Source organism: Etheostoma spectabile, chromosome 13, assembly GCF_008692095.1.
Source record: "Etheostoma spectabile isolate EspeVRDwgs_2016 chromosome 13, UIUC_Espe_1.0, whole genome shotgun sequence".
NCBI classification, from domain to species: Eukaryota; Metazoa; Chordata; class Actinopteri; order Perciformes; family Percidae; genus Etheostoma; species Etheostoma spectabile.
The window spans coordinates 27,528,873-27,540,730 of record NC_045745.1 but is presented as its reverse complement, the minus strand read 5'-3'; the positions used below and the strand labels follow the sequence as shown (position 1 = coordinate 27,540,730).

General features: G+C 40.5%; 1 protein-coding gene across 2 annotated transcripts in view; it reads right to left on the bottom strand.

Moving 5' to 3' along the window:
* Positions 1-11,858, bottom strand: part of nectin3b (nectin cell adhesion molecule 3b) — a 45,294-nt gene that overhangs the window by 26,631 nt on the left and 6,805 nt on the right. The gene's annotated exons all lie outside the window — the stretch shown is intronic.

Sequence of the window (11,858 nt, the reverse complement as noted above, 5' to 3'; positions counted from 1 at the left end):
CCTCTCGAGCAGTTGTCTTGCGGGGTCTGCCTGACCTGGGCTTGTCAAAAACATCTTCTTCAATGTCTTCACATGTCTTCAAATGTTTTTTAATCCTCTGTACTTGACGCTGAGACACATTGAAGGTGTCTAACACAAAATGCTCTTAAGGTTCCCCACTCTAAGCCATCAGTGTTAAAGGACATTAGGACGTCGGTGGTCAAGCCCTCAAGCCTCCCATCTTTAAGTTACATAACAGCTCCACGTTTTTAGTAGAAACAAATAATGTGGTTGTCTATTATAAAGTTTTGCAAAAGGCAGTGCAACGCATTTATGACTATGAATCAGTGTAGAGAGATCAGTCTTTAAGTGATTCTGACTTATAAGTGGGATAATTCATTTTTCAATTAGCCTACAGCCTTCACTGTGTCCTACTGATATTGGAAAAAGGACCTAACCTTCTGAAATTTCTTTCCGTCATAGGTTTTGTACCATTCTTAATATTAGCAATCGTATTGAGAGTCAGAAGTCTTTGAACAAATCAGTGTAGGCCGTAACACATAAAAATACAATGTCAGCTAGTGTCATAGCCGAGAAGGCTGACTTGTAGAAATAAAAAAGCTTTCTTTCTACGACAACCACATGTGATCTGTGAGCCTCCAGTGCTTCAAATCAACTGAAAGACATAGTGATGCTAAATTGCTTGCAATCTATGTAGTAAGGCAGAGACAGCACATACTACACCATGATCTTTAGTCTCTACACACAACTAGTGACATGTCGACTTCCGTAGGCATGTAGATGTTGACTTAAAGGGCTGTGCAGTCCACAGTCTGTCACATCAAACAGAACATCATGTCTCAAGTGTCAACCAGGACGCTTGAACAAAACCAGGGAACTACAGAATTGGAATTAGTAGAGGTGCATGTGCGTACAAAAGACAAATTATGCTTGTTCCTAATTGATAAATGAAACTTCTGATTCTGTCGTATCTTTGTTCCAGGAGAGGTAGCTTGTCAACGTACCACTCCCTACGTGAGATGACAGACCCGTCTTGTGTGAGAGACATAGTCACCCTCGGGCCCACTATCGTAGCAGTCATCTGAGAGGTAGGGGAGCCGTTTCCCTGTGGTTTAGGTGAATGAGGGTATCTAGCACATCGGCCTGCTTTGGACTAGAATACTGTGCGTGTTCACTATGGTGATTCTGCTGATGGTTGTGGTGACTGCTCTCCCTCATTGCCCTAGTGTAGCCTTAGGGGATACTCCTCTCCGTTGTAGTTGCTACGGTGACGACGGTCACGCTCAAGTTTGAGCTGGCGGTCGCCCCACTTTCTCGGTCTGGTCTTGATGGGGAGCTGCTGCCAGCTTTGGTAGGGGGAGCTCATGCTGCGTGGGGGCTTTCTGGAGGTCATTGGGGCCCAGGTACGTCTTGGTGTAGTGTTGCCGTGGAAGGTTGCTGTTTCCGTAGGTAACAACGCAACCAGAGACAGCAGCAGTAGCAGGAACAAGGCCCCGCAACAGCCCCCCCTATGGAACCAAGATTACTCTCAGGTAGGGCTTCAAGAGTGGGGGGAGCTGAGAAGAACATTCCCTTATCATCGACTAAGGTGGAGGAGGCAGAGCCAGTAGGACAGGAGCATAATGGTGGAAGGCATGGTGAGGATCTATGGAGGGAAGGAGCGTGAGAGGGGAGTAGAGGGTGGAGGGGAGAGATGAACAGAGAAGCAGAGAATTCATTGCCAACTACATCAGCATTTTACTAAGTAGCGATAGGTTGACTAAACATCACTAAACTACCACAGATGCTAAACCTATGGAGCACACACTGGCAGCAGCCTTAGGTTTACATTGCCATTTCCTCAAAGCTTGAGGTTACAGTTATTTTTGAATAATGATTGTGAGTAAAACATACACATCTACTTGGTATAATGAGCTGATATATATTGACATATTAGATGATGGACACTGACAAAGTATGTCATTAGTAGGTCCTAAAAGTGCTTTCATTAAAATAAGACACAATGACAAAATACTGCAGTACATCCCTGGCAAGGTTTTTTTAAATTTTTTTTTATTATTTGCCACTACACATGAGCATATCCAATATTCTCTCAAGACAAATCCCACTAATCACAGTTGAGTAATTACAGATTAGGCTCAAAAAAGTAATCACTTCCATTTAAATCATTACAAAATGTTATATGTAAAATATATGTTCTTTGGCAAGCAGCTATGTGGTCATCAGTTCAATGATTTAACAATTACCATGTAATACAAATATTTTACAGACCGTTCTGAATTCATTTGTTTCTTGCTAACAAAATCTTATTTGATACAGTTTCAGGAATTTAGCACCATTTTCAGTATATGTTCGTACTGCATGAATATACTTGAAAGACAATTCTCTGGAATGTTGAGGCTGTGAAGGGCAAACTAAAGCTACTGAAGAAATTGAAGACTACTTAATGGAGTATTGTATACAAATAACAGAAACAAAGGAACTTGAATGAATGAATTTATGGGTAACTACAACAAAACCTAACAGGGTTGGACAACAAAAAATGCTTTGATTGAAATTCTACAGTCCTCCTTCAGTCTGTGTGTTTGCTGTTGGCTTTTCGCTATTATAACACTTACAGTATTGTTGATGAGGCTACTGTTTTTTTGACCTACAGCGGCTTCAAACAGCTGGTCGCAGCTAGTCGCTTGTCAAATTGGTATTACAGTATTTAGGAGAGTATTCCTTGGTGCATGCCATATTTACAATTAGGCTCCTTGGTTCGGTAGGTGACTCCCCTCACCAGTATGTTATTTAGTTCAAGTGTATTGTAGCAACAGCCAGGGATGTTTTAAACACCCCCACCTGTAAGACTACATGAGCACAGCTTTTAACAGGTGAGTAATTCAATTATTGCTTTGTTTCAGGAGTTTTGTTTGGAGTTTTCTTTCTTTTTTTTTAACTCCTTAAACTCCCTGATTCTGCACTGTCAATTCCTTAAACAGTGTTTCTCAACCTTGTGGCCAGGATCATGGGGTCACAGTATGCACATGGACTTTAGCAGATAACACTGACGTATGTGGCCGTGTACTAATATATAATTATATATATATATATATATTTATATATATTATATATATAGATATATATATATATATATAATATATATATATATATATATATATAGATATATTATATATGACCAGTGCCTTAAAACATTTAAAACCTTTTATGCAAGTATAATGATGCATTGCAAATTTTCTCCATACCATCATAGTACCCAACCTGAACTGGAATAGGGAGAGGCCACAAACAGAAAAGCCAAAAGCCTAATCAACGGAGCTAAAGTATGGAAAGAATCGGAGTCTAAAAGCTTTAAATGGGGCTGCAAAATTGCTCTGCCACTTTAAACTCTGTGCCAGGCCAGATGTGAGGAAAAGATTCACATCGGAGAGATGAAATGAACCCCAACGTTTGTAGGCTCAAAGTGTATGAATCGTACACTCCATGCAGAGGCAGTGAACTGACACATGTGAGCACACCGACAGCAACACATACACAAAGAGTACAACCAACATGTGTAAGCTTTGCACACCCGTACAGGTCTTCTCAAGGAAAATTAAATATGGATGATAAATATAAATAGGAGTTGAAAAGAACTAGTTAATGTTTATGAATCTGGGACATCATCTCACAGTAAGGCTGCAGGCTTTTCCTCTTACTGCATGACACTGCAGAAATAAAAGAAACACAGAAAGGAAGCGAAGAGATGTAAAAGAAAATCACATCATAATTAGAACTTCTTTCAGGAAGAGAGCTTCCACCAAAAAAAGATTTTGTGAAACCAGAGGACATGCTTTCATACACAACAGAGAGACACTTAAATGCCAAGCCAAGGACGAGCAGAGCAGTGCACTGCACTCTAAAGAGATCTTAAATATTTGCAGCTTTTGGCCCAGGAACTCCCCTTTTGAAACTCTGGAGACCTAATGTTAATCAAGGCTAATCACCATGCAATTAAGCTTAATGTAAAAGGTCAAATTTATCAGTGCCAACGCACTTAACCATGGGTAAATGCTTGGACGTCAGTATGTCAGACTGGGTGAGAGTAGACAGTGTCACATTTCAGCTTGAAGGACAATGTCACAGGCAGTGATACCCTCTGTGACTTGCATATACGCACAGGGCTTTCTGAGGGCAATAGGAGTCAGCTGTTGTTCGGTGTGAAACAACTCACCTTGTATAGAATGCGCACATCCGACTGCGGAGGTTGATGTCATTGGCAACCTCACACCTGTAAACTCCAGAGTCATTCCGCGGATGGGGACGCAGGAAGAGCAAAGTGCTGTTCTATTTCCACCCCTTCTGGCATTTCACTGTCCAATCTATGATGCACAAGAAACACAAACATTTAGACACAAAGACACACTTACAACAACTATGCTTTTATTAACCATGGACATTTGACATTTTATGTGTAAAATAGAGACATGATGATTTGAAAGTTTTGGTGAGTAAAGATATTTAAAAATATTTGAAAAGTTAAGCTAACATTACCCTCAGCTACCAAACTTCGATTCAACCTACAGAAGTCTAAAACGGCATTTTAATTTACCGAGCAGACAAGCTACCCTCAGCGTTTGGGTAGATCCTTCGCTAAAGATCTAAACAATTAATCTTAATACTAATCTAATATTTGGAAAGGTTTTTGACCGGTTGGGTTAACTCCTAGCAAAAAGAAAAAGGTCATCCACACATAACACCCACCTGATCCATCTGAAGTGATTAGCCGTGTTTGCGTGGCTTTGCACGTCATTTGAACATTTTCCCGACCCACATACCAGTCTCCATCATAGCCCACAACGGAGATATCAGGAGCAACTACAGAGAGAGAGAGAAACCTCAAATAATTTAGATATCACTAAAAACTGGCCAGACTCTTAAACAACCTAGAAAACAGTGTTCAACTGCACATGCTGTCCTTCTGTGTTTAATCATAACAAGGCACATGGTATACTCCAGGTCAATTTTCATATATTAAAATACTTCTGCTGTGTTGTATTGATAGTTGTCAGAAACTCTGCTTTACATCAGCAAACATATGCAAGATGACCGTTTACATGGTTTGTGTGCAGCATTATATGGAGTCTGAGGTCAGCCATGGCCTCGAGACACGAGCCTGTGTCTTCAAATATGCGTTAAGGTGTTTGAAATCTATGAAAACAAAGTATGCGAACAGAGAGTCATGACTCGCCTATAATGATGGTTTTGCAATTTTAAACAAAATCTTCAACACCATTTCCCAGCTGGGGGTCCAGTTTTCATGTATTTTCAGCCACATAATGTTTGCTATTCTTTGGTGTCTTCCTGCAGTGTCTACTTGAATAAAGTCTTTGTAGCCGCTATCAGCTAAATGCACTGTCCTAACAAAATTCAAGGGGGTAATTTTACCCCTTTCACCAGTCCATTTGCAGCTGCTATGCAGACACCTATGAGTGCCCCCCAATGTACAGACATGTGCTCAAACATCTATGGGGGCTTACTGACAGACATTTTCACTTTTGCCAGTTCAGGGCAGACACGGACATGTGCTAAAAATAAAAGAAAGAAGAGATCCAGATAATTTAAAGAAAACACCAAGGACAGCCTCTCTAAACCATGATTAATACCTGCAAGGAACCTGCATGGGTCTCCTTCATTCGAGCCTGTCAATTCAGCGGTTTTCAAAAGTGAATTGTTGTGAAGTGCTTTAAATAAATCAAACGTCAACACTGGCAAGGTCAGGCATCATCAACTAAATACTTTTGAAACAATACTTTATTTTAAGATTGTCCGCCTGACTTTCCTCAATAGTGTTTAAAGCTACGTTGTGTAAGATTTTCTCCCAGTTAGCATGAGAACATATATCGCAATCAACTCTCTTGCCACGCAGTTCTAAGTACATATACAGCTACAGTAGCCGTCACGCATCAAAAAGCGTAGTGTACAAAGGCCGTCTATCAGCCATGTGGCGCGACCGCGCCTTCACACCACGAGCGGTACGCGCGCCACCCAATGGAAAGGAGAAAGACAAAGACCGCAGCGGCCCGAGGATAATCACTAGTTGGGATTTGGCGTGTGCGTCCAAAGAACTCCAATGTTCACTCTTATTTTGATGACGCCAGGCTCTTGCTTTTTTCAAAACAGTTTTCTTTTTCTCGGCAAAGAACAAGACTCCTGTTCCTGAAATTTGGATTTTGAATACATGTGGTTCTCCGTGTTTCCTTCTTCAAACTGCCAGGCCAGGAATGACGATACCCTTAGCAGCAACTGTGAGTTGAAAACGCGAAAGCCATACAGTATAGCCTGCATGACCCTTACCGGCTATGTATTTCAAATAAGTGCAAATTTAAAATTTCAAGCCAAGGAATACTTAAAATTGATGGTGGTGGTCAACACTCAAAAAAAAGGACAATTTGTTAATGGGAAACACAGATTTGATAACGAACAACTACAAACGTCACACAATGTAGCTTTAACTGTTCAAGGAAAGTAAAGGAATCAATACTTGTCCCCCTTCAACCGACGATGGGAGCCTTCACTCATTTTGTTATTATGTAGACTCGTTTAATCTACTCAGGTTAGGCCTGCAGTTATTCTGCCTAAAATACCCTAATATGTCTTACCGCAGCACGAATCATAGAAATCAACAATTTACTTTAAAGGCCCTCTTTCAGCTGTTCATATGTTACCCAAATAGCCACTCAAGGCACCCACACTGCACATTGAGCTGGTAGGGGATCCTGAAGTCACTCTGCAGAGCCGGGTGGCGGACCACACATGTGAGTGTGTGGCCCTGGACGTGACGTGGGGCTGCCAGAGGTGCTCACTTTGTTGCTGGTTGTGCCGTTGGCTTCGTCAAATAGCTGCACTTCTGACTGGCCAAAAAGGTTGGACTCCCGGACACCTCAGCGGGGGGCCGGGCCCGCTCTAGCAATACAGGTGGCCACCAAGTATCATTGCCACCGTCGATTAGGGCAGTTAACCTGCAGACACGTGACTTTCGGCTCAACTGTGAGACAGGGAGCAAAGAAAAAGGGAAAAAAAAAAGATTGGCACATTCATTTTTTAAGTACTCTTCTCAAATATTAAGCTACTGTCAAAGCAGACTTACACCTGCAATTATCCATAGTTTATATAGATTTGATAAATACTCCATATTCAATCACGTAATCGATTAACTGCCTAATATTTTCTGCTGTACCTACATTACCTACAAGTCTTGTTACATAGAAGAACATACATGCGTGTAAATATACATACTTACCGAGTACACTGACGTAGTGGAGGCTTGAGTGTTTCCTAGCGGAAATGTGCAACTTTACAGGTTAGATCCCACGTCAGCAAAGCCTACGTTTCCCAGGACAATGGTGGCATCGTGCGAGGAAGGTGAGCGAAAATGCAAGCGATGAATAAACTCTGGAGGGATAGATGCATACTCGTGGTTGTAGACAGCCACTGTGACAGAGCCTGAGAGGCAGACGGCGCCCCAGGAACTCTGAGTAAGAGTAAGGTTTGTGCCCACCTCCACTCTGCACTCTAATGTCACATTCTTCCCCAGCACAGCATTCACCCTCTGAGGCACCACCACCTGACTGCCCCAAACACCTGCCAGAGACACAAAGCCAAACTTAACCACTCCTTTCATGTTCTTTGCAAACAGGTTTGGGTAGTAGAACACCATTACTAAAAAAAAAACTGTTGGGAGTTAAAAGCACTTACAAAGCTTACTGTTGAATTATTAGCTACTCTGGACCTTTAAAAAAAAAAAAAAAAAAAAGTCTCAAGTACTGCTTTTTTCTTGCAAATGAAAAGGGTTTTTAAACCAAAACAATACTTTTTTATAAATACACAAGTAATAAATCTCACCTTGTATGGACTGAACTGAAACAATAAGTCAATCTATGAAAGAAATCAATCAAGCAATGCATTGGACGATTGATAGGCTAATTATTGTTGTTTAATCAAGCAAAAAAATGGCCAAACTTTTTTATCATAGAATATCAGTTCAAACTCTGAATTAGTGCATTTTTTGCATTTGTTATTGAAGAGAACTAAACGGTAATTCATTCGAAATTGTTGCTGATTTTTTCTGTCGATCCACTTACCGATTTGGACTAATCGTGCAGCTTAGTTCGATCTTTAAAATGTTGGGTTTTGGTGTGATGACTAAACACACCTAAAGGCACAATCTAAAGTCACTTTGGGCTCCAAGAACTTTTCATTTCATAGAATTCGATCTATTGAATAAAAATATCAAAAGATGTCTGAGGAAAAACATTGCTTGTAATTAAAAGGGCAATTTCTTTTTTAGGTTACAAGAAATACATAGCTTTTTTCTACTCAATAGCACAGATTTGCCAATTTAAAAATGTCAGACGGATTATGAGAAGGAGAGACATCAATCTTATACTGAGTGAAAAAATCAAGAACACCATGATGGCTCAGTGAGTGAAGAATATTTTCAATGTTACCTCTGGTCAGTCATTAAAACAAAGTTCACCATCTGACATCTGTGGGTATCAGACTGGAATCAAAGCTTGATACACCACAGCAGGCGTTGTGCTTTTCAACAATAAGACACAGCTGACAGTGATCCATTTATGAATTTGTTTTATCTCTACAGCTTTCCTCCTCCTGACCTAAATTCAGGAATTAAACAGCAGGCTGTCTGTACGTCCTTTGTCCAAATATAACTACCCTATGCACTCAGTCACCGGTACTTGTCAGAATATGGCATGTCTCAAAAGCCGAAAGCTCAACATCACGTTTAGGAAAGTCAAAGGTAATGAAGAAAGAGACAGACTGAGACCGCAGAAAAAAAAATGGAAGGATGTGCATACACGACAAATGACATCATCGCTGAGAGAAGAAAAGAGGGCTGAGAGTGAGGAGAGCCGAGAGCAAAGTCACGTATGAAACAAGTGAGATGAAATGTATCACCAGGATTCCAGTGCAACAAAAACTGGAATTACATTACTGATTTAGAAAAAGACAATATAGCACTGCTAGACTGCCAAAGCCCTCACCAAGATCACTAATTGCAACAGCTGCCACAGGAAGACGTTCATCATAAATCAAAACCTTCTGCGCTGCTTGGCAACTGACCTCCAAAAATTCTATTGTGTTTTGCCAAAAACAGCGCTTTCTCTCTGGCCAATCTCCCTCTAAAACCAATGAACTAATTTCTGAAGACGTACTTATTGACAGTTTGTATTTTCCTGATGTTTAATTTCAGGTTATTAAAAGGTTAGTTATTGGGATTGACTAAAAGAAATATGTAATGATTGACAGCATTTTATATATGGCCCAGACGGGGCTGTAATAAATATAAAAATATAGGCTTAAGCCAAAAGTTTTTTGTTATTGAGCAGATATAATGAGTCACTTTATCACTCGTGCAGACAAGGCAACGGGGGGGGGGGATGTTTAACTGTGGATTATGACTATTCTGATATAGTGCTATTAGGGCTATGCATTGACACAAGTGATCGGGCAACACCACAGTCCCATTCCGTGCAAAAAGGGCATTTCAAACTTCAGCTGAAACTGATATGAGAGTTTGGCAGTCTGAGTTAGCCAATCAAGTGGGTATCATCCAAAGTTGCAGTCTTTTTAGTACAGAATTCCCTTGTGTTTCACAGTGCCACTGGCCAATTTCAGTGTCACAGACAAAACACAAAAGACTGCAATTTTGGATGATACCCATTTGATTTGGCCTAGACTGTGTCAACTTGTGTATTTTTGCACAAACAAGAACTGTGGATTTTGTGTCCCATCATGCGTATTGAAATCGTGTTAGAAGGGTCTTTTAATTGCCCAAGATTACAGCAAGGAAAATCGTTTAAATCTTTGTATGAACCCTGAATATTGTTTTAAGACAGACTTGAACCATGTTAGCTATCCTTTAATCCAAAAACAATCAAGCTTGCTAAGCAGTGATGCGCTTTCTTCAACTGGTGAATCAGATACAGTATAAAAAATAAAATAAAAGATTCAGGCTGTTTAATTTAAACCTAAAGGATCTTATTTTTTAACAAAAGGTCAACTATATAGGGATCCTTCCCATAATGTTGTCAGACACTTAGAATTATAACCTGAGCATGTCAGTGGCAAAACGAGCACTTTTAGTTGACGTAAATTGAAAGTGCGCAATTGCATTAATGTTTGATTGCAGCTTGTTCTGTTGTTGCCGACTGTAGCGGTCTGCTCTAATACTGAACAATTTCATAAACTGTTGCTCCTAGACACTAAAACATAAGAAATACAGTCCCTGACAAAAGTCTTGTCGCTTACTATTTTGAGAAACACCTGCTATTACCTGACTTTTAATTAATCAATTGGTGTAAGAAATAGCTCATATGAAAAGCTAAAACCCTCCCAAATGATGTTCAATGCAATGAAATAAATTAGTTTCACTAAAAAAAGATTTATTATTTAAACAAGACAGAAAGGTCAAATTTTGGCAGGACAAAAGTTTTGTCGCCTATACATAAATTGAACAAATTTACTACAAATACTAAAATATGCCAGCAAATTAAATAGCGGTGCTGTGAGATTCAAATTTAATATCTTGTATGACTTCCATGAGCTTGAAGGACTGCATCCATGCGGTTTGGCAAGGATTCATACAATGTGTTGATGAAGTCATCAGGAATAGCTAGGAAAGCAGTCCTGCTGCCTCCCAGAGTTCATCAATATTCTTTGGTTTGGTCTTCCATGCTTCCTCTTTCATCCTACCTCACATATGCTCCATGATGTTCATGTCTGGTGACTGGGCCGGCCAATCCTGGAGCATCTTGATCTTCTTCTCCTTGAGGAACTTTGAAGTGGAGATGGAAGTATGCAATGGAGCACCATCCTGCTGGAGAATTTGGCCTCTTTTATGGTTGGGAATATAAGAGGTAGCTAAGATTTCTTGGTATTTGAGACTATTGATGTTGCCTTCCACCTTGCAGATCTCTCGCACACCCCATACTGGATGTAACCCCAGACCATGATTTTTCCGCCATCAAACTTCACTGTTTTCTGGGTGAATCTTGGATCCACGCGGGCTCCAGTAGGTCTCCTGCAATATTTGCTGCAACTGTGGTGTAATTCAACAGAAGATTAATCTGAAAAATCCACTTTCTTCCACTTCTCCATCCATCCTTTTGCAGGCTGTGGGCCTTGGCAAATGCCACACGGTTTTTTCAATTATCTTTTGTTTAGTGCTGGCTTCTGGCACTGATTCGACCATGGAGGCCATTTCGAGAACAGATCCGAACAACCGTTCTGGTTGACACAGGACTTCAGGGACCAGGTCTGGTGGAGCTCTGCTGCAGTAGAAAATGGGCTGGCCTTGGATTTTCGAGCCAACAAACAGTCCTCTCGAGCAGTTGTCTTGCGGGGTTCCTGACCTGGGCTTCAAAAACATCTTCTTCAATGTCTTCACATGTCTTCAAATGTTTTTTAACCTCTGTACTTGACGCTGAGACACATTGAAGTGTCTGCCACATCAGCAGGATCTGGTCTTCAGCCCTTGATAATCAAAACTTTAGTCTCAGGGTGAATCTTAGGCATGTTTGCAGAGGTCTAGTTGCAGTTCATGTGAAGTCTAGTGTATGGGGTTGTTTTTTATACACACCTGAGACCTAATTGATCCATTATTAGTCACAGGTGAAGCTCATATACAAGGCGACAACACTTATGTCTTTGCAAACATTGACCCCGGGCTTTACCAAGCTGTGAATATTAGAATACTTTTTGACAGTTCTTTTTGCACTGAAACATTTATACAAAGCTGTTGGGATTAAAATAGCCATTTCTTGTAATAAATCTTGATTAGAAATATATTTCAG